Source organism: Chiloscyllium punctatum, chromosome 3, assembly GCF_047496795.1.
Source record: "Chiloscyllium punctatum isolate Juve2018m chromosome 3, sChiPun1.3, whole genome shotgun sequence".
NCBI classification, from domain to species: Eukaryota; Metazoa; Chordata; class Chondrichthyes; order Orectolobiformes; family Hemiscylliidae; genus Chiloscyllium; species Chiloscyllium punctatum.
Genome location: NC_092741.1, coordinates 80,737,916 through 80,761,059, shown reverse-complemented (window position 1 = coordinate 80,761,059; position 23,144 = coordinate 80,737,916). Strand labels below are relative to the sequence as shown.

The window sequence follows — 23,144 nt, the reverse complement described above, 5'->3', positions numbered from 1 at the left end:
GTCTTGACCCTAACCATTTCCTTTTCCACAGGGACATCTAATCCCTCACCAGAAGAATCTGAGAACTCTCTGTATCTTCCTTGAATACAAGCCAAGACAATCCCATGCACAGCATCTTGTCATGAAAAATACATCTCCTTGTAACATGACTCATATCCCTTAGTGCCTTTTTCCTGATCTTGGTTCAAAATGCAAAGTTTCATCAACATTACATCCTAATTTAACCCTTCTTTTGCCTTCACATTGTCCATCAAGGACACTTCATTTTGCTTCCTTGGCTTCTCAGTAATCCTGTTCATGAATAGACTATCAATCAATATCCACTAAGTTCCCTCCATTACTCTTCCTGACAGATCATCTTCTATAAGGACTCTTTTTCAACAAGTATGTGGAAACGCCATCTGAGTGTTCCCCTCAGATATACTCACCAACCTGACTTGGAAATAAATTATCTTTCATTCAATATTGCTGGGTCACAATTTTGGAACTTTTGCCCGAAGGAGGTAGAAAAGTAGACGTGCACTTTTTGACCTTGTATGAGATAGTTCTGTCTTCAGGGGAAGAGGTTTTGGAGATAACTGAGGACTGAGCTAAGGTATTGCACAGACAAGGTAACTTTGAAGGTTAGCTATGCCAAATGGACAGCAGCAGTTCAAGAAGGCAGATCACTACTACTTTCTCAAGGGCAACTAGAGATGAGCAGAAAATGCTGACCCAGCTAGAGATGCCAACATCCTACTATGACATATCAAAAATGATGTAATAAAATCACCTGTTTTATCACATCAATTCTGTCAATGAAATCTTTTATACTAGTATCTCAAATATAGCTTCTATTTTCCTCAACTGAGGAATCCCTACCCAATTATGTCAACAGGGCCTTGATTGTGTCTGCTGCATTTCTCAAATTTGTCTTCACATCTTTACCCTGACTACAACAATTAGACACTTCCATGTATCCTTTCTCTTTATCCTAATAGCCTCAACAGTTACCTTTCTCCATCATTTTCTGCCACTTCCTATGTAATGCTGCCACTAAAACATCATCCTCTTTTAGAATTTCAAAGAACTTTTGTCTGTGCAATACTTTAGTTAACTCCTTAGTTATCTCCCCAAAACATCTTCCCCCAACTACAGAACCATCTTATGCAAGGAGAGATGAGAGATGTGTGATGCACATCTAGTGCATGTGTGATGCACATCTAGTTTTTTATCTCCACCCTTCTGAATATTCTAACGCTTCAAAAATCCCTCTCAAGAAATAGTGATTTCCTTGTTTTATTTTCAATTTGGTTGACTATTCACTGTTCACAATGCAGTTGTTCCTCTAAACTCGGGAGACCAAATGCAAATTGCGTGACCATATTACAGAACATCTCTGTGTAGTCTGCAAACGAGACCTCACAATACTGGTTCCTTGAACTTCTCTGCTCTGTATCCAATCTTGACCCTTATACAACTCTGAAGAGGCTCATCTCAGCTCCAGGACATCTCTGAAGGTTCCACAGCATCATGTCCATGGCTCAGCCGTCTTCAGGTCCTTCATCAAGACCTTCCCTCCATCATAAGGTCAGAAATGGGAATCATTTGCTGATGATTGTATCACTGACCTCTGAGATACTGAAGCAGACCATCTCTAAATGTAACAGACCTCAACAATACAATGGCTTGGTGGGACAAATAGCAAGTAACATTCATGTCACTCAAGTGCTAGACAATGATGATCTTCAATAAAAAAGCATCTAACCGTCATTCCTTGACATGCAAAGGCATTACCGTCAATGAATCTCTACAATGAACTTCTTAGGAGTTGTATTTGACCAGAACTTGAGCTGATTAACAGATGGAAAACAGAATAAAAATCAATGGGTCATTTTCAGTGTGGAAGGAGATGACAAGCAGAATACTGCAGGAATCAGTGCTTGGGTCCCAACTGTGGTTGCAAGAGTAGATCAGAAACTTGGAATCCTGCAGTATGTAATTTATCTCATGACTCCACAAAGCCTGTCCACCATCTTCAAAGCACAAGTCAGAAGTGTGTTAGAATATTCTCTACTTGCGGCTCCAACAACACTTCAGCTCAACAACATCCAGAACAAAGGTTTAGACTTTATTTGACATGCATCCTCAACCATTCAATCACTCCATCACTTTGGTAGCAACAGCATCTGCTATCTGCAAGATACACTGTAGAAATTCACAACGGTCCTTAGAAAGCACCTTTCAACCTCACAAGGACTGCCACAGACATGTACACATTGGGAGCAAGGGTAGAATTCAGACCATTGATCTCACTCAATCATGTTGAGTGGCATGGCTGATCTTCGATCTCAGCATAATACTGCTCTCTCCCCATATCCTTTGACAATCTCTAATTTCTAGAAATCGATATCTTCCTTAAATATATTCAGTGGCATCAGCTTCACAGTCTCCTATTTTAGAGAATTTCAGAGATTCGCCACTCACTAAGTGAAGAAATTTCTCATCTTCATGGTCTGAAATAGTCTAGGCCCTATCCTGAGACCATGACTCTTCATTTTGGACCCCCAGTCAGAAGGAACATTATCCCCCCCATCCAGTACATCCAATCCTATCAGAACTTTATATATTTTAATTAGATCCCCCCACATTCTCACATACTCCAGCGAATATAGGCCCAGTCAACACAATCTCCCTTGATATGACAAAACTGCCATCCCAGGAAGCAGTCAAGTGAAATTTCAATGCGTTCCAAGTAACGCAGTATATTTTTACTTCAATAAGGAGATCAAAACTGCGTAAGAATTTCCAAGTGTGGTCTCACCAAGGCCCAGTTCAGCTGCAGTAAGACTTTCTTACTCCTGCAATCAAACCTTCTTGTGTTGAAGGCAAAACTATTATTTGCTTTCCTAACTGTTTGCTGCACCTATGTGCTTGTTTTCAATGGTCAGTGTACAAAGATCCAAAGTCTCTTCATACATTAGCCATTTGCAGAATGCTCTGTCATTCTATTTTTTGTGCCAAAGTGTACAATTCATATTTATCCACGTCATAACTACATCTGCCTTGTATTTGCCCATTCATTCAATTTGTCAAATTTGCCTTGAAGCCTCTTTACATTCTCTTCATTACTCACTCTCACCTAATTTTGCATTTTGGCAATATTACACTTGATTCCATCATGCAAATCCTTGATCTATATTGTGAATAACTGGGGCCCAAGCACTGATTCCTGCTGTTTTCTACTTGTCATCTCCTTCCACACTGAAAATGACCCATTGATTTTTATTCTGTTTTCCATCTGTTAACCAGTTCTCAATCAATGCCAGCACATTACCACCAATTCCATGTTTTGATTTTGCACATTAAACCTTGTGAGAATCATCAAAAACTTTCTAAAAATCAAAATACACCATATCCACAAATGCTTACTCATCTAATCATTAAATTATGCCCTCAAAACACTTCAGTAGGTTTGTCAAAGATTATTTCTCTTTCATAAATCCATAAATCCAGGAGAACAGTGAGTATAAATACTCACCCTTTAATTTGAGTGAGAGCAGCGGCCGAGTAAAAGCGAACCCGGGAGACTACAGCTAAGGTAAGACAGTTTGTTTTAAAATTACTTACCTGTAGTGGGCAGCGGTGTTTTTTTTTCTCTCTCTTCACAGAAAGAGTAGGAGCAGCAGAGGAAGTGACGGCAAACAGAGGGGCAGCCGGGAAGGAGAACAGTGAGTATAAATACTCACCCTTTAATCACCAACGGTCATTTGAGTGAGAGCAGCCGCGTGAGCTGGCCGGAAGTGAGGTTGGAGTGCATAGCTGGGCAGGAAGGTAAGTGATTAGTATTTGAGTGGGTGTGTTCTAGACCCCAGGTAAGTAACTCAGTGTTATTGACTCAGTGTTCTTGTTTTTGGAGACAAAGTGTACAGTCATGGCAGCGCAGGCGGTGGAATGTTCCTCCTGCAGGATGTTTGAGGTAGGGGTGACCACCGATACTCCTGCCGACTTCGTCTGCAGGAAATGCAGTCAGATCCTGCTCCTCACCGAACGAGTTAGGGAACTGGAACTGGAGTTGGATGAACTGAGGATTATTCGAGAGGCTGAGAGGGTGATTGATAGAAGCTACAGGGACATAGTTACGCCGGAGAACAGAGGTAGCTGGGTAACAGTTAGAGGTGGGAAGGGGAAGAAGCAGGCAGTTCAGGGTTCCCCTGTGGTCGTTCCCCTAAAAAATAAGTATACAGCTTTGGAAACTGTTGAGGGGGACAGCCTTGCAGGTGTAAGCTGCAGTGAAGGGGTCTGTGGCTCTGAGACTCAGAAGGGAAAGGGGGAGAGGAGGAGAGCGCTAGTTATAGGAGACTCTCTAGTTAGAGGGACGGACAGGCGGTTCTGTGGACATGGGCGAGACTCTCGGATGGTTTGTTGCCTCCCGGGTGCTAGGGTCCGAGACGTCTCAGACCGTGTCTTCAGAATCCTTAAGGGGGAGGGTGTGCAGCCAGAAGTCGTGGTACACATTGGCACCAATGACATAGGTAGGAAGAGGGGTGGGGAGGTCATTCAAGAGCTCAGGGAGTTAGGCTGGAAGCTAAAAGCTAGGACAGACAGAGTCATCATCTCTGGGTTGTTGCCGGTGCCACGTGACAGTGAGGCAAAGAATAGGGAGAGAGTGCAGTTGAACACGTGGCTGCAAGGATGGTGTAGGAGGGAGGGCTTCAGATATTTGGACAATTGGACTGCATTCTGGGGAAGGTGGGACCTGTACAAACAGGACGGGTTGCACCTGAATCAGAAGGGCACCAATATCCTGGGGGGTAGGTTTGCTAGCACTCTTCGGGAGGGTTTAAACTAATTTGGCAGGGGGATGGGATCCGGACATGTAGTCCAGCAAGTAAGCTAGCTGTGTGTCAGGATGCCCAAGACTGTAGGGAGGCTGTGGAGAAGGTAGCACTGACAGGGACTACTTGCGGACACAGAGATGGGCTCAAGTGCGTATACTTCAAAGCAAGGAGTATAGAAATAAGGTGGGTGAACTTAAGGCATGGATCGGTACCTGGGACTACAAAGTTGTGGCCATCACGGAAACGTGGATAGATGAGGGACAGGAATGGCTGTTGGAGGTTCCTGGTTACAGATGTTTCAGTAAGATTAGGGAGGGTGGTAAAAAAGGAGGGGGGGGGGTGGCATTGCTAATTAGAAATGGTATAACGGCTGCAGAAAGGAAGTTTGAGGGGGATCTGCCTCTGGAGGTAGTATGGGCTGAAGTCAGAAATAGGAAAGGTGCAGTCACCTTGTTGGGTGTTTACTATAGGCCCCCCAATAGCAGCAGAGATGTGAAGAAACAGATTGGGAAACAGATTTTGGAAAGGTGCAGAAGCCACAGGGTCGTAGTCATGGGCGACTTCAACTTCCCAAATATTGATTGGAAGCTCTTTAGATCAAGTAGATTGGATGGGGCGGTGTTTGTGCAGTGTGTCCAGGAAGCTTTTCTAACGCAGTATGTAGATTGTCCAACCAGAGGGGAGGCCATATTGGATTTGGTACTCGGTAATGAACCGGGACAAGTGGTGGGCTTGTTAGTGGGTGAACATTTTGGTGATGGTGACCACAATTCTGTGACTTTCACCTTGGTTATGGAGAGAGATAGGTGCGCACAACAAGGTAGATTTTACAATTGGGGGAAGGGAAATTACAATGCTGTAAGACAGGATTTGAGGAGCATACGTTGGGAGCATAGGCTGTCAGGGAAGGATGTGGTGGAAATGTGGAACTTTTTCAAGGAGCAGATACGACGTGTCCTTGATATGTATGTACCTATCAGGCAGGAAAGAAATGGTCGTGTGAGGGAGCCTTGGTTGATGAGGGAGGTTGAATGTCTAGTAAAGAGGAAGAAGGAGGCTTACATAAGGTTGAGGAAACAGGGTTCAGACAGAGCAGTGGAGGGATACAGGATAGCCAGAAGGGACCTGAAGAAAGGGATTAGGAGAGCTAAGAGAGGGCATGAAAAATCCTTGGCGGATAGGATCAAGGATAACCCCCAAGGCATTTTATGCGTATGTGAGAAACCTGAGAATGACGAGAACGAGGGTAGGTCCGATCAAGGACAGTAGTGGGAGACTGTGTATTGAGTCGGAAGAGATAGGAGAGGTCTTGAACAAGTACTTCTCTTCAGTAATTACGAACGAGAGGGACCGTATTGTTGAAGAGGAGAGTGTGAAACGGACTGTTAAGCTAGAAGAGATACTTGTTAGGAAGGAAGATGTGTTGGACATTTTGAACAACTTGAGGATAGACAAGTCCCCTGGGCCTGACGGGATATATCCTAGGATTATGTGGGAAGCAAGAGAGGAAATTGCAGTACTGTTGGCAATGATCTTCTCGTCTTCACTGGCAACGGGGGTGGTACAAGGGGACTGGAGAGTAGCGAATGTTGTGCCCTTGTTCAAAAAAGGGAATAGGGATAACCCCGGGAATTACAGGCCAGTTAGTCTTACTTCTGTGGTAGGCAAAGTAATGGAAAGGGTACTGAGGGATAGGATTTATGAGTATCTGGAAAGACACTGCTTGATTAGGGACAGCCAGCACGGATTTGTGAAGGGTAGGTCTTGCCTTACAAGTCTTATTGAATTCTTCGAGGAGGTGACCAAGCATGTGGATGAGGGTAGAGCAGTGGATGTAGTGTACATGGATTTTAGTAAGGCACTTGATAAGGTTCCCCATGGTAGGCTTATGCGAAAAGTCAGGAGGCATGGGATAGAGGGAAATTTGGCCAATTGGATAGAAAACTGGCTAACCGGTCGAAGTCAGAGAGTGGTGGTAGATGGTAAATATTCAGCCTGGAGCCCAGTTACAAGTGGAGTTCCGCAGGGATCAGTTCTGGGTCCTCTGCTGTTTGTAATTTTTATTAATGACTTAGATGAGGGAGTTGAAGGGTGGGTCAGTAAATTTGCAGATGATACGAAGATAGGTGGAGTTGTGGACAGTGAGGAGGGCATTTGTCGTTTGCAAAGGGACTTAGATATGATGCAGAGCTGGGCTGAGGAGTGGCAGATGGAGTTCAACCCTGCCAAGTGTGAGGTTGTCCATTTTGGAAGAACAAATAAGAATGTGGAATACAGGGTTAATGGTAGGGTTCTTAGTCAGGTGGAGGAACAGAGGGATCTTGGGGTCTATGTACATAGATCTTTGAAAGTTGCCACTCAGGTGGATAGAGTTTGTAAGAAGGCCTATGGAGTATTATCGTTCATTAGCAGAGGGATTGAATTCAAGAGTCGTGAAGTGATGTTGCAGCTGTACAGGACTTTGGTTAGGCCACAGTTGGAGTACTGTGTGCAGTTCTGGTCGCCTCACTTTAGGAAAGATGTGGAAGCTTTGGAGAGGGTGCAGAGAAGATTTACCAGGATGTTGCCTAGAATGGAGAATAGGTCGTACGTGGATAGGTTGAGAGTTCTCGGCCTTTTCTCGTTGGAACGGCGAAGGATGAGGGGTGACTTGATAGAGGTTTATAAGCTGATCAGAGGAATAGATAGAGTAGACAGTCAGAAACTTTTTCCCCGGGTACAACAGAGTGTTACAAGGGGACATAAATTTAAGGTGAAGGGTGGAAGGTATAGGGGAGATGTCAGGGGTGGGTTCTTTACCCAGAGAGTGGTGGGGGCATGGAATGCGCTGCCCGTGGGAGTGGTAGAGTCAGAATCATTGGCGACCTTTAAGCGGCATTTGGATAGGTACATGGATGGGTGCTTAATCTAGGTTAGAAGTTCGGCACAACATCGTGGGCCGAAGGGCCTGTTCTGTGCTGTATTGTTCTATGTTCTATGTTCTATACTGACTTTTGTGTATTTTTGTGACCCCCTTATCTAGAAGACAACATCATGAAAGGAGATGAGACCAACAACAACACCTAATCTGCTTGCCCCCTCAGGTGAGATTGATAAACGTATCACAGCCTAGATAAACTGGACATTTCATAGTCAATTAGTCTCAATGACACATTGCATTTATTCAATGAGTCACTAGAGAGCCCAACAGTTTTTTTTTGAGGGGATTGAAGACCGTGTTTTAGTAAGTCCATGGAGTTGTATGTTCAGATGGTTTAGTTTGTCTAATTCGCTGAGACAGATGGGGTGTGAAGGATATACGATGGAAGGATAAACTAACATATTGTCGTTCACTCATAGTCTAAGCAAGACTAATAGAAAAGACCTGTGAATTCGTATGTAAATAATGCAGTAATAGTGGCTTCAGAAATCGCCAACCATTACAAAATAATGTCATATGTGGAACACATAACCTTGCCATTATGATGTAGTAATCTAAGCAGAAAAATATTAATTTCCACACAGGATTAAACATTTTGTGGTGGATATTTTCACAAAAATCCTTGACAAGAACTGTTTACCATGGTATAGTATAATTCCTCCATCACCATCTCACTGGTTGATAGAATAGAAAGTGCTGACTTTTGGTATTCGTTCAATTTTGAATATATCATGAATATTTACATTGAAAGTTTATCATTTATAGACTTGTGCATTTACAAGCATATAGATATGAGTTACATAATCAATCATAACCTTAAATGTTTATAAATTACATCAAATGTGTCGGGAAGTGTTAATACTTTGATTCCTTGGAGCACATTCGAATGTGTTAAAATATGTCAATTGAACTTAATTTTTACTAAGCCTGTTTAATTGCCCCATCTTAGATCTGTAACTTTTTACTGCAATTATTCTGTGAAAAATATCTCTGTAGATGTTTGAAATGTTTTGTGCTTTGAATATGATATAATTAATTCCAATTTGCAAACCCTTATTTTTCTAACATGGAATGTGAATATTGCTGGCATCTGTTATCCATCACTAATTGACATTGAATTGAGTGAATTGGCCTAGAGAGCCATAGCACAGCTAAGAGGCAGTAACATATCTGCGGATCTGGTGTCACATGTAGGCCAGACCATGTAAATATGGCTGATTTTCTTTGCTCATCGATATTTGTAAACCAGATGGGTTTTTTCAATATGACCACAGATGATCCTCTAAATTAATGTGAGACTTGTGCTTTCTCTCCATACCCCTTCACATGTTTAGCTGGGTAGAAGCTTGTGAGCCACTAATAGTTCAATGCAGCTGAGGGTGGGGTGTAGGAAGTCCATAGCTGTATTTGCTGAGTGCAGCTAAACAAGATTAGAGTTCAAAGAATTCCGGGAGCTGCATTAGCTTTGCAGCCATCTTTTTTGTCAACAAATTGGAATTATAACCATGACTACATGCTGGAAAGCTGTTTTAAAAATCCAGGGGAGTAAATCCATGACAGGAAGGAAGAATTAAGTACCAGGCTTTGAGCAGTCATTGAAGGAGCTCCAATAAGACCGCCCAGGACAAAGTAGCCCATTTGACTGTGCCACATTCACAAACCTTCAGTCACTCCACCACCAATGCTCAATAGCAGCAGCTTGTACTATCTCCAATATGCACTACAGAAATTCAAGATCCTTAGACATTACCATGTAAACCCACGACCACTTCCATCTTGAAGGATAACGAAAGCAGATACATGGGAACACCACCACCTGCAAGTTTCCCTGCAAGCCCTTCATGTTCCTGACTTGGAAATATATCACCATTCCTTCACTGTCACTGGGTCAAAATCCTATAATTCCCATCTTATGGGCATTGTAAGTCTACCTAAAGCACACAGTCTGCAGAGGTTTAAGAAGGTAGTGCACCACCGCCTTCTCAAGAGCAGCTAGGGGTGAGCAATAGATACTGGCCAGCCATTGTCACCCACATACCACAAGTGAATTTTCAAAAAGATCCAAGATAGAACAGATTTTGAGGGAATTTTGAAACTAGGTCTTTGAGAGAGAAAATTTTGTAAAACTCGTAAGAGATTTCATTAAGTATGATAGTCCACAGTGTCACCAATATCTCGATGTTGCTAAGAAATTGTGATATCTGTGTTGATCACATCTGCTATTTAATGTGCTGTGAGGAGCTTTCAACCACTGTTTGTCTGTTACTTCATGTTAATTTTGAATGTCAGAATATAAGTTGTATATTGCAGACAGTATGTTGTATTACTGTCCTTGCTTAGTATAGCATAGTTTATTTTGTTTGTTCAAAATCTTGTGGCTTTATTCTCTTTGCAAATACCTGGGATCTCAACATTTGTCTTTTTTTTAAGAAAAAGATTACTGGTCCTTGATCTGATTGTTTGGCAGTCTGGTCCAGGGTAATAGCACACAATTAAGGTTACCTGAACAATTCAATAATCAGAGAAATCAGATAGTCAGTTAAAAGAATAGTTCAAACCTATTCATTGTCACTGTGTTATTTTGCAAGATATTTAATCATTTTTTATTCTTCATTGAAAATATTAGAGGGATTCAGTTAGGTATAGCTGCGAAACAAGCCATTGAACAGTTAGAGAACATGTTACTATCTTAGTCACCTAGATTTGCTGTGGTATTCTTTCTTTACACAGAAAATGGGAAAAATATAGACGTTGCAGATGTAATTTTAGAAATGCAAAATACAAATATATATATGGAGAAGCTGGAAAAGGCAGTAAAGGTAAAATGAATGCAAGGATATATTAATAGATTGAAATCAAAGTGCCAAAAGGGTTCAGCCTGTGGTGTAAAATACTATGTGATGGTTTGTAATTGAGGCACAACAGTGTTTGCTTTGAACTGGAATATTTCTAAAATGTATAACTTTCACATGCTTTAGGAGCAAACTGTTTCAATTTTATTTTGCTTATTTATGAGTGAAATAAAATTCTCTTATTTCAAGAAAAAAAAGACTGGAAAACTGGGTCTATCCAGTTCCATGCAGTGATACTGTTCCCATACTTTTTGCTATTTATATATGTCTAAGTAATGAGTGAATTAAATATTGCATAGCTAGCTTTTTTAGTGCTTTTGTGTTATATATACAGTTGAATATTGAAAAAAGCATTCTGAAAATGTCATATTAATTTGCTGGATACCTCATAATCCCTGCAGCATAACCAATTTGTAATTTTGTATCACAATCACAAGATACAAAAAAAAGTAGAGATTTCAGTTCATAGAAGGCATGAATCTGGCTCTGGAAAAATTTTTTTTGCTCTGAACTGAAGTTACGCATTTGGAGAAAACCCAAATTGAAATATCACACTGTACAAGAAATTGAAAATCCCTTAACAGATGTTGAAGGTCACAGAGAGAACTTTAGTAACCCTACAACAGTTAACAAAGAACTCATTTAGCTATTAGTAAATGCTTTCAGAAAGAAGATTTTTGGTTGCTGTTAAAATTGGTCATAAACTTAAAATACAAAATAATACAAATTGAGAATTTATTGCATAGATATAAAGTATACTATCACTATAATTGATTAGGTAAAATAAATGCTATTGCAATTAATATTTTGTTATTCTCTGAAATTATGACTTGCCCTAATTTAGTTTACTTTTTCTTCCTGTACAGTAGACTATATCTTTTTGCAGATAATGTGCTGATGGAATTAACTGTGGATCAAATACGTTCCTCTCTTAATTACTAAACTGATAACTGTGATATGGTGGCAAGTGTTCTAAGTGTAATGGTATAGTTTTGCGCAGCCTAAGATATGATCCTACAGGCATTATTGGAAAGATAACAATTACTCTCACTCTCAGCTGTTGATTCATGTCAACCTTCAGCATTTTGGTGAATGCAATCTTTAACTTGTACTTTTTATTAGGAGTACTTGAGGATATGTAACGGGCTTTTCATCAATTCATGATCCACAATTCTGTTGTCTGATAGATTTGTGGGCAAAACTATGGGATTTGGAAGGTGAGTTTTGACCTACAACAGTCATCACTGATTTCCTGAGAGTGGTTTCAACCTTAGGAAAGGCATTCTCTTTTGCAAAACTGGTAACACCTATCTGCACAATTTTCCATTTATGTTAATGGATTTGTGATCTTTTCTACTTGATTGACTTGAAAATGCATCAAAAATTATTTACACATATATTATACATAAAACTAAGGAAAATTCAATCTGCTCAGCGATGTGAATGCTGTTAAGTCTGTCCTTTTAAGCAATGCTTACATCTGTTTGCAACTTGCACTACCCATCTCCATAATTTATAATTTACCAATGGTAGCTCAGTAAGATTACACTTGGTACTTGAGAGAAAGTCATGCACATTATTGTGATATTACTGTGCAACATGCTTGGGTTCTGTATTACTAACAAAACTGTTGTTTGGAAGAGCTGCTAAACTACCTCTCAGGTGCAGCTGAAAGATCTTGCACTGTTTTGAAGAACAGTGAGTTCCTTCTGATATCTTTGTCAATACTTATCTCTCAACCAACAAACACTGAAACAAATTATATGCTTATTACCTTTTTTGCTGTTTGTAGAACTTCACCATACATAAAAGTGGGCCTGTGTTTTCTACAACATTGATTATGCTTCAATTGTACTCTGTTGGCTCTTGGGATTTTTGTGATGTCAAGCATGTTATAACAGAACTTATGATTTTTATAAATTACATATTTTCATGATGGGGAATGTCTCTTTCTGTGCTATGATACTGTGCAAGTATAAATAGAAGTGTTACTTTACCAAAACGTCTACCTTAATACCAGCTGCACTTTGAACATCCAACTCTGTTTTTTCCTTCTTAACTTTTCACCATATGTATTAATGATGAGGCACTCCTGTGAATAACCATTTGTCATATCCTTCCAAATAAGAAACTATTTACCCTTATTCCCCACCCAGTACCTCCGATGCAATTATTGGCCCTTTACATATAATGTACAGCCAGAAAGAGGACCTTAAAAGCAAAACACTGCAGAAGCTGAAATAAAAACAGAAAATGCCGGAGAAACTCAACAGGCCTAGCAGGAACTGGGTTAACACTCCAAGTCTGATATAGCTCTTCTTCAGATCACAGTCTTATCAGACTTGAAAGGTTAACTCTCTTTCTCTCACAACAGATATTATCAGTCTTGTTGAATTTATGCAGTATTTTCTGATTTTAATGCAGAAACGTGGTAATTTGTCTAACTTACAAATGCCAGTGCTTATATTCCACACAAACTTTCATTCACTCCTTTTCACACCCCCATCAGTATATCCTTCTATTCATTTCTTTCTCAGTACTTAATTAGCATCCCATATAACTCCCATTTCTTGCATGAAACCTGATCAAGTGCCTTCTGAAGCCCACATTGTGGACATTAATGGAAATTTCTTAATTTACCATGCTGCTGATTTTCTCCAAACAAACTTGATTCATCTGACATGGCCTAACCCATCAATTCTATACCAGATCTCTTAGATCAACTGCCACACATCTATCGCTCTGTCCTAACATCCTAACAAATGCTGCTAAACAGGTTTGTATTTTCCAGGTTTTGACCAGCTTCCTTGTTAAATAATGGAGTGAAATTTGAAATATTGAACCCAAAAGCTCAATTTCTGAATCTAGGGAGCTTTAGAAAATTGAAACTAATTACTTTGCAATTTACTCCTTATTTATTTTATTTCCCAGGCTACAGTCAGCCAGCTCCCTGTGCTTTATGTGAACTGATATTATTTTCCCCAGACACATTTTTATTATCTCGCAGTAAATCCACTAAGCTCTCCCTCTTGATTTATTTTTAGATTACCTTTTCCTCTTTGTGTGAAAATGGAAACATACCAGTCATTTCGCACTTCTGTATTATTCACTAGTTTCAACTGCAAATTATTTTACGGGGGCACATACCCCTCTATCATTCTCTTAGCAACAACTTTTGCTTCTGGCTTTAATATCTCAAGAAAGTTGTCAACATATCTGATTGCATCTAATAATTTTCTTTGTAGTGCTGGGACAAAAACACACATCATACTATCTTTGTTTATAAGTGGGACAACTGCCAGTTTGAAGCTGCATATTAAGAAAAACATGAAAGCACTGGTGTTATGGAAAGACATCTCTTGTATAATTTGGATCTAAGTACCTTTGTTATACTAGTTTGGTGTACAATATTGAGTTTACAATCCTTTTAACAAGATATAAACTGCACTAAATGAATCTAAATGTATAAAACTTTATTCAGTCCATCCAAATTATGCTGTAAAACAGTTGGAATTAGATAAACAATTATATTCAAGGCTATATCGGGCATGTGGATTCTCAAAGCACAAAGGGATTCTACACCATCAGCTTTGTCATTAATCCAAAGACTCCTTTTAGGGAGTTGGAAGAGGTCACACTAGCTCATGGTGTAAGTTATAGCAAAAAGCTTTTGGCAGAACCTTATATGAGCACATTGAATTCACAATCACAAAGCTGGAAGAGAAGCTGAATTGCCCTGATGTTCCTTCCTTAACAGGAAAATTTAGTTGGCTATTTCAGTTAACCCCTTCCCTTTTATGGAAATACCCTAGAGAAAATTAGTTACATAATATGTTCCTTTAGATCTCAGCTCCTGGAGATAGTGGGTTGTGGATGATCAGCCTTCTGCATTTTTTGGAGAAAGTTTCAAAGAATAAATGCATCCCATGTAAGTCAATTCCACAGGGTTCTTCAGAGTTGATCCAGCTTTTGTCTTCATGCATTATGTTTGTATTTGGTAAGCCACTAAAAGATATCCTTAAGATGCAGTGGAGTAACTCACAGTGGATCCTTTAATAGCATTTTCCTAAATCATGGACTATGCCATCTTGAAGCGCAAAATTAATGGATGCATAGCACCAAAACCTGCAAGTTCCCCCTTTAAGCCACATGCTTTTCTGACTTGGAACTGTATTACTGTTCGTTTACTGATACTGGGTCAAAATTCCTGGAACTCCCTTCTGAGCTGCACCTACAATAAATTAACTTCATTTGATTCAATCATAGGTTATGGGTATCACTGCTTGGGTCAGTATTTATTGCCCACTCCTAATTGTGCATCTTGAAAGTCTGCCATCCATTTGGTACAGGTAGAACCACAATGCCGTTAGGAAGGAGGTTCTAGGATATTGACCCTTCAACACTGAAGGAACAGGAATATTTCCAAGTCACGGTATGTGTCTTCGAGGGGATCTTGCATAAGGTGATGATCACATATATATGTTATCCATATACATCGAGGTGGTAGTGGTTTGGGTTTGAAAGTCGCTGTCAAAAGAGCCTTAGTGAATTTCTGCAGTGTATCTTGTCTCAGTATATCAGACACTACTGTATGTCAGTGGTGGAAGGAATGAGTGTTGGTGTTTGTGGTACCAATCAAGCAGGTTGCTTCATCCTGGATGGTCTCACACTTCTTTAGTGTTGTTGGAGCTGCACCCACCCAGGCAAGTGGAGAGTATTCCATCAGACTCCTGACTTGCACCTTGTAGGTGGCGGATAGGTTTATGGAATCAGGAGGTGAGTTTTTTACTGCAGGCTGTAGCTCTTGCATTTAAATGGGTAGTCCAGATCAGTCTTTGGTCAATGTTAACCCAACAATGTTGATAGTAGAGAACTCAATGTCAGTAACAATATCAGATGACAAGGAACAAGGATTATATTCCCTCTTACTGGAAATGGTCATTGCCTAGCACTTGTGTAGCATAAATGGAACTTGCAACTTGTTAGCCTAAGCCTGGATATTGTCTTGGCTTTGCTGCAATTAGATGATAATCTTCAGTTGCCTCCATGAAGGCAGCTCTAGGCAATTATTCACTAAATCTCCTCAAAATGCCTTGATTTTTAAAATGAAATAAGGTCTACTTCAGCTGAAATGGAGCCATCTAGGCTAACTAGACTCCTATAGCAAAATATATGCCTTTCTGAACATACAATATATTATGGAATAAGGAGAGTGAAAATAAGGGGATTATTATATGACTGTATTCTTTGTTTCCCTGGGCTTAAAACAAACTGGAGACCTTCAGTCATCTGTAATACTCATAGTCTTTCTTGTCCCTAACCCATTAAACAAACCAAATCACAAAATGAATGACACACTATATAAGTATGAAAATGCATGTTTTTATTGGGATCTGTCTCTTGATTAAATTTTAAAAATATGAGCCATATGTATTAAGTTAGCCTGAGCAGTGTTTTGTAGGGCAATAAGACAGTGCTATTTACTGGGTCTATAGATTGGAAGGACCAAAATGGCCTTTAGTAGAGTGATATGCTGTTTTTGTTGGATTTAGGAGTTTCAGGAAAGTCTAAGGGTTACTGAGGATTATATCTGCAATAAATGTCTTTGGCTGTTAATCTTGTCAGATCAAATGGATAGATTGGAGTGACAGTTAGAGGCAATGAGGAATTTACAAGAGCCAGAGGGTGTGATGGATGACAGTTATAGGAAGGGAGAAAAGCCGAAAATACAGTCAGGTAAATGGGTTAACTACAAGAAAGGTAGGAGGGGTAGGCGGGTAGTACAGGAGTCTTCTGTGGCTATCCCTATTTAAAACAAGTATGCTGTTTTGGAAAATGTACAGGGTGATGGATTCTCAGGGGAATGTAGCATGAACAGCCAAGTTTCTGCTATCAAGACTAGCTCTGATTTACTAAAGGGTACATCAGGTTCCAAGCGATTAATTGTGTTAGGGGACTCTCTAGTCAGGGGTAAAGATAAACAGTTCTGCGGCCTGCAGTGAAAAATCAGAATGGTGTGTTGCCTCCCTGGTGCCAAGATCAAGGATGTCTCAGAGAGGGTGCAGAATGTTCTCACGGGGGAGAGGGGCCAGCAAGAGGTCATTGTACACATTGGAACCAATGACATTGAAAGGGAAAAGAATGAGATTCTGAAGGGTAGTCAGCCAGGAATTTAAAAAGGAGGTCCTTGAGGGTAGTAATATCTGGATTACTCCTGGTGCTACAAGCTAGTGAGGGCAGGAATAGGAGCATAGAGCAGATGAATGCATGGCTGAAGAGCTGGTGTATAGGAGAAGGATTCACATTGTTGGATCATTGGAGTCTCTTCTGGGGTAGAAGTGACCTGTACAAGAAGAATGGATTGCACCTGAATTGGAAGGGGACTAATATACTAGCAGGGAGATTTGTGAGAGCTGCTCGGGAGGATTTAAACTAGTAAGATGAGGGGACCCAGGGAGGTATTGAGGAAAGAGGTCAATCTGAGAGTGGTACAGTTAGGAAAAGAAGTGAGTCAAACAGTCAGGGCAAGCAGGAACAAAACAGAAAACAAGGTAGGACTGATAAATTAAACTGCATTTATTTCAATGCAAGGGCCCTAACTGGGAAGGCAGATGAACTCAGGGCATGGTTAGGAACATGGGACTGGGATATCATAGCAATTACAGAAACATGGCTCAGGGATGGGCAAGACTGGCAGTTTAAGTTCCAGGATATAAATGCTACAGGAAGGACAGAAAGGGAGGCACGAGGGAGTAGTGGCGTTACAGCTGTAATAGGGGTGGATATTCCCAGAAGTACATCCAAGGAAGTTACTTGGGTGGAACTGAGAAATAAGAAAGGGATGATCACCTTTTTGAGATTGTATTGTAGACCCCGCAATAGTCAGTGGGAAATTGAGAAACAAATTTGTAAGGAGAATTCTGTTATCTGTTGAATAATAGGGTGGTTATGGTAGGGGATTTTAACTTTCCAAACTGAGACTGGGACTGCCATAGAGTTAAGGGTTTAGATGGAGAGGAATTTGTTAAGTGTGTACAGGAAAATTTCCTGATTCAGTATGTGGATGTACCCAATAGAGAAGGTGCAAAACCTGACCTACTCTTGGGAAATAAAGCAGAGCAGGTGACTGAGGTGTCAGTGGGGGATCACTTTGGGGCCGGCAACCATAATCCAATTAGTTTTAAAATAGTGATGGAAAAGGATGGACCAGATCTAAAAGTTGAACTTCTAAATTGGAGAAAAGCTAATTTTGACGGTATGAGGCAAGAACTTTTGAAAGCTGACTGGGCGCAGAAGTTTGCAAGTAAAGGAGTGGCTGAAAAATGGGAAGCCTTCAAAAATGAGATAACAAGAGTCCAGAGACAGTATATTCCTGTTCGGATGAAAGGAAAGGCTGGTAGGTATAGGGAATGCTGGATGACTAAAGAAATTGAGGGTTTGGTTAAGAAGAAGAAGGAAGCATAAGTCAGGATAAATTGAGTGAATCCTTAGAAGAGTATAAAGGCAGTAGGAGTATACTTAAAGGGGAAATCAGGAGGCAAAAAGGGGACATGAGATAGCTTTGGCAAATAGGGTTAAGGAGAATCCAAAGGGTTTTTACAAATACATTAAGGACTAAAGGGTAACTGGAGAGAGAATAGAGCCCCTCAAAGATCAGCAAGGCAGCCTTTGTGTGGAGCCGCAGGAGATCGGGGGAGATACTAAACAGGTATTTTGCATCAGTGCTTACTGTGGAGAAGGACATGGAAGACATAGAATTTGGGGAAATATTTGGTGATATCTTGAAAAATGTCCCTATTACAGAGGAGGAAGTGCTGGATGTCTTGAAAGATATAATGGTGGCTAAATCCCCAGAACCTGATCGGGTGTACCCTCGAACTCTGTGGGAAGCTTGGGAAGTGATTGTTGAGCCCCTTGCTGAGATATTTGTATCATCGAGAGTCACAGGTGAGGTGCCGGAAGACTGGAGTTGGCTAACATCATGCCACTATTTAAGAAAGGTGTTAAGGACAAGCCAGGCAACTATAGACCATGAGCTGGACATCGGTGGTGGGCAAGTTGTTAGAGGGAATCTTGAGGGACAGGATGTACATGTATTTGGAAAGCGAATACTGATTAGGGATAGTCAACATGGCTTTGTGTGTGGGAAATCATGTCTCACAAACTTGATTGAGTTTTTTGAAGAAGTAACAAAGAGGATTGATGAGGGTAGAGCAGTGGACATGATGTATACAGACTTCAGTAAGGCGTTCGACAAGGTTCCCCATGGGAGATTGGTTAACAAGGTTACATCTCATGGAATACACTGAGAACTAGCCGTTTGGATACAGAACTGGCTCAAAGGTAGAAGACAGAGGTTGGTGGTGGAGGGTTGTTTTTCAGACTGGAGGTCTGTGACTTGTGGAGTGCCACAAGGATCACTGCTGGGTCCACTACTTTTCATCATTTACATAACTTATTTGGATGTGAGCAAAAGATGTATAGTTAGTAAGTTTGTAGATGACACCAAAATTGGAGGTGTAGTGGACAGTGAAGAAGGTTACCTCAGATCAAAACGAGATCTTGTTCAGATGGGCCAATGGGCTGAGGAGTGGCAGATGGAGTTTAATTTAGATAAGTGCAAGATGCTGCATTTTGGGAACGCAAATCTTAGCAGATTTAGCAGCAAATATTACCACTTAGTAGTATGGTCCTGGGGAGTGTTGCAGAACAAAGAGACCTTAGAGTGCAGGTTCATAGCTCCTTGAAAGTGCAGTCTCAGGTAGATAGGATAGTGAAGAAAGCTTTTGGTATGCTTTCCTTCATTGGTCAGAGTAGTGAGTACAGGAGTTGGGAAGTCATGTTGCAGCTGTACAGGACATTGGTAAGGCCACTGTTGGAATATTGCATGCAATTCTGGTCTCCTTCCTATAAGAAGGATGTTGTGAAACTTGAAAGGGTTCAGAAAAGATTGACAAGGATTTTGCCAGGGTTGGAGGATTTGAGCTATAGAGAGAGGCTAAATAGGCTGCGGCTATTTTCCCTGGAGCATCAGAGGCTGAGGGGTGACCTCATAGAGGTTTATAAAATCATAGGGGACATGTATAGGATAAATAGACAGAGTCTTTTCCCTGGAGTGGAGAAGTCCAGAATGAGAGGGCATAGGTTTAGGGTGAGAGGAGAAAGATATAAAAGAGACCTAAGGGGTAACGTTTTCATGCAAAGGGTGGTATGTTAATGGAATGAGCTGCCAGAGAAAGTAGTGGAGGCTGGTACAATTGCAACATTTTAGACATCTGGATGGGTATATGAATAGGAAGGGTTTAGAGGGATATGGGCCAAATGCTGGCAAATGGGACTAGATGACGTTGGGATACCTGCTCAGCATGGACGAGTTGGACCGAAGGGTCTGTTTCCATTCTGTACATCTCTATGACTCTCTGTAAAACTGGAAGTATGTGATATTATGAAATGGATGCAGCTGCTCTAAAGTAAAATTTTCAATAATATGGTGAGATTTAGAAACAGCAGTTGAAAATATCTAAAAGTAATACACAGAAATATCAAATAAGAACATTGCATAGCTCGTTCAATTGCACAGCAAGGCTATGCAATAGGTAGCAAACTAAATGATGTTAAGTCTCCTAACATTGATTGTCAGTCATCTACTTTACAGGTGCCATCGTGAGAAGAATGTATGGTACTTAATGCTCCATAGCTGGGAGACAGTGAGGGAGTGTGGAATGGGAGAGGCAGCTCTGGATGGAGAATGAATCACCCCCTCCCCCCAGCTCGGGCGATTGCCAAAGTCTGAGGTAAGAAGGATCTGGGATGTCTGTCCTGTTCCAAGTTCAATTGAAACCCTTGAGTGGTCATTTTGGAGCCTCCCATTCTGCTGTTATGGTGAGGGGGTGAGTGATAGGACATTGCTATTTGGACAGGATGCCAGAAGACCCAGGTGGGGCCTGCCAGCAACCTTTGAGGGCTGTTTCCTGCAGGGTCTCCCACTGCTGAATGCTGCTTGGATATAGCTCCATTCGGGAGGAAAGATTCAAGAAACAAAAGAAATTCACCCAATGTAAAAATTGTAAATTCCTGCATCAATGAACAAAAAGACATGTCCTGAAATTCCTCTCTCCCTGTGGATCAGTGGATTAGCTGGTTTCTCATCCCTCAATGATCGTCATGCAGGATCTCTGGGCACAGCCATTTAAAAACAAGGAGAGTTAAACAATTTCTTCAGGAAAAAAACATATCAGAGCTAATGAATTGTATATACCAAAGGGAAATTGATGAAGCCTTTATTCTTTTCAATATTTAAAATGAGCAACCAACTTCCTTCTATCAGTACGTCTATCTGAATAAGGATTCGCACACTCCAATAGTTTTCACACAAAGTCTAAATTCTCCAATTCTATAATTTCCACTAGAGTTTCTTAGAATCTTGTGAAATATTATTGGCAGCTTAACTGTCAGTGTAATACTGAAACGAATCACTCAGATGGCTGTGATGAATGCTGAAATTCACAAGAATGCTGAGTGGGAATCCTGGAGGAAGTTTCAACCATTAAACTTGTAACACAACTGCCCTTTCCTGTTGGGACCAAACTTGTTTCTTTTACTGTCTCTCAGAATTCCCCACCATCAGTAATTCTCAGATGAAGATCACCTTACATGTCTAATGTTTAGAAAGCTCTACACTAGAGGATTGTGGGTTTTTAGTTGTTCAGATTCCAAACTGAGATTAACAAATTTTTAAGTTTCAAGAAATCAAAAGGATAAAGTGGGAAACTGATGGAAAAGTTCATCTGTGATCACACTGATGGTGGAGCAGACTCAACAGACAACAGGAATTACTCTTTTTTTGTTTCTTAATTTAACTAAATTAGCTGCCAACTATTGGGGAATTGAGAGCCATGGAGAGTAACCTGTTCTCTGCTCAGTTTATGGATTGAGAACTGGTTGACAAGTAAGAAACAGAGAGTGAGATTAAATGGATGTTTCATTGAGTGGCAAGCCATGACTAGTGATGTCCACAAGGGTTGGTACTTGGTCCCCAGCTATTCACAATATGGAGAAATGATCCATGGCAGGATTGTACATTGTGAGGAGGATGAAAGGAGGCTTTAAGGTGATTCGGACAAGTTGAGTGACTGTGCAACACACATGACAGATGTGGATAAATATTTTACATTTGATTGTGAAAAACAGAAAGAAAGAGGATTATTTCAGTGGTGATATATTGGGAAATGAAAGTGTACAACGGGATCTTGGAGTGCACATAAATTCCCTTGCCCCTCACTGCACAAACTCTCTGGGATTATACAATGCAGATGGTGTAAGGCTGCACTTCTAACTTGCATCCACTGGACATACTCCAGCCTTAACCTGATACATTGTTCTCTCAGAATTGGTAAAGAAGAGGTGGAACGACACAAAGAGACTGAAGCTAAAATTACTCCACCGCCATGTAATTATCCATTTATCCATTTTCAAGCAACAAACCCTGATGTTGATACAGTGTTGGATCTTGCTGGGTAAATTAAAGTCAGAACCTTCTCATGGTGAGACAATGGGAACAAGTGGGCTTTAGCCCCAGCAGAAGGCAATGCAGCTTGGCAGAGTACAAGGTCACACATGGAGTCTACTGCAGACTTCATTTAGGATCTGGTTAGGAGAGCACGCAGAATAATATTGTTGGAGGTGATTGGTGTATTGGGAATCCTGTGTTCACTCTCATGCAGCATGGGACAGTTTAGTAGCCCCTTTAGCGGCCTGGTCCTTATTACTCAGTGGTCACCCTTCAATTTGTTTTGGTGACTCAAATGCAGCTGACACAGCAGGCTGCTGAAAAACTGAAGGAACAAAGATTTTCCTTTTTGTTCCATATCAGCTGAATGTTGAGAGTGTGGAATCACTTTTGTTTGTGGTAAAGGATAAATTTGAAATATAGTACTGTGAATACAGCCAGTGGTAACCTGCTTGTAATCCCTGTGAAGGCCTGTCCTTAATTCACCTGCTTCTCTCTGGAAAATAGCTTTCTGAACAAAAAGCCTCCATGGCATCTTTACTTAACAATGGTTATCCAGCAGTGAGATATTGCAGGTCCCTGCAGCTCCAGCCTGGGAATAGCCAGATGCATGAATTTCCACAGTCACCTTCACAGAGGCTGCCAATGTGGTTCTTGCCCTGGTCAAAATTTGCAATTGTGGTTGCATCAGATTGTAGATTGAATGAAGGATATTGTTGATGAAGCTGAGATCTCACACATTGCACTTGTGGAGCTCTTGTGGTCAATGTTAGTGTCCCTGCCTTTGAGCCAGAAAGTCCAGGTTCAAGTCCAACTGCTCTGGAGAGGTGCAATAACATCTCTGAATAGGTTAATGGGAAAATATCTAGAAGTGTTCAAAATCTTGATGAGGTTTGCACAGGGAAATATAGAGAAACTTTTTACCTTGGTAGAAGGGTCCGCAACAAGAGAGCAGATACTGCACCTCGCTGACGTTCTGGTAAGAGAATAGTTTCCAGATAACACTGGGTGGTTATGACATCCTGTTTAATCTTGTCCTGTTC

The 23,144-nt window shown here is 40.8% G+C and overlaps 1 long non-coding RNA gene across 3 annotated transcripts in view; it reads left to right on the top strand.

Moving 5' to 3' along the window:
• LOC140460971 (uncharacterized) overlaps positions 1 to 23,144 on the top strand; it is a 68,227-nt gene that overhangs the window by 29,610 nt on the left and 15,473 nt on the right. The window contains exons 2-5 of one of the 3 annotated variants that reach the window (XR_011954427.1): positions 32 to 1,569; positions 3,651 to 3,710; positions 7,843 to 7,903; positions 20,248 to 20,386. This is a non-coding gene — a long non-coding RNA (uncharacterized lncRNA). Of the gene's footprint in view, positions 1 to 31; positions 1,570 to 3,650; positions 3,814 to 7,842; positions 7,904 to 20,247; positions 20,387 to 23,144 lie in introns of all 3 variants that reach the window. The other 2 variants (XR_011954428.1, XR_011954431.1) reach the window with 2 other exon arrangements.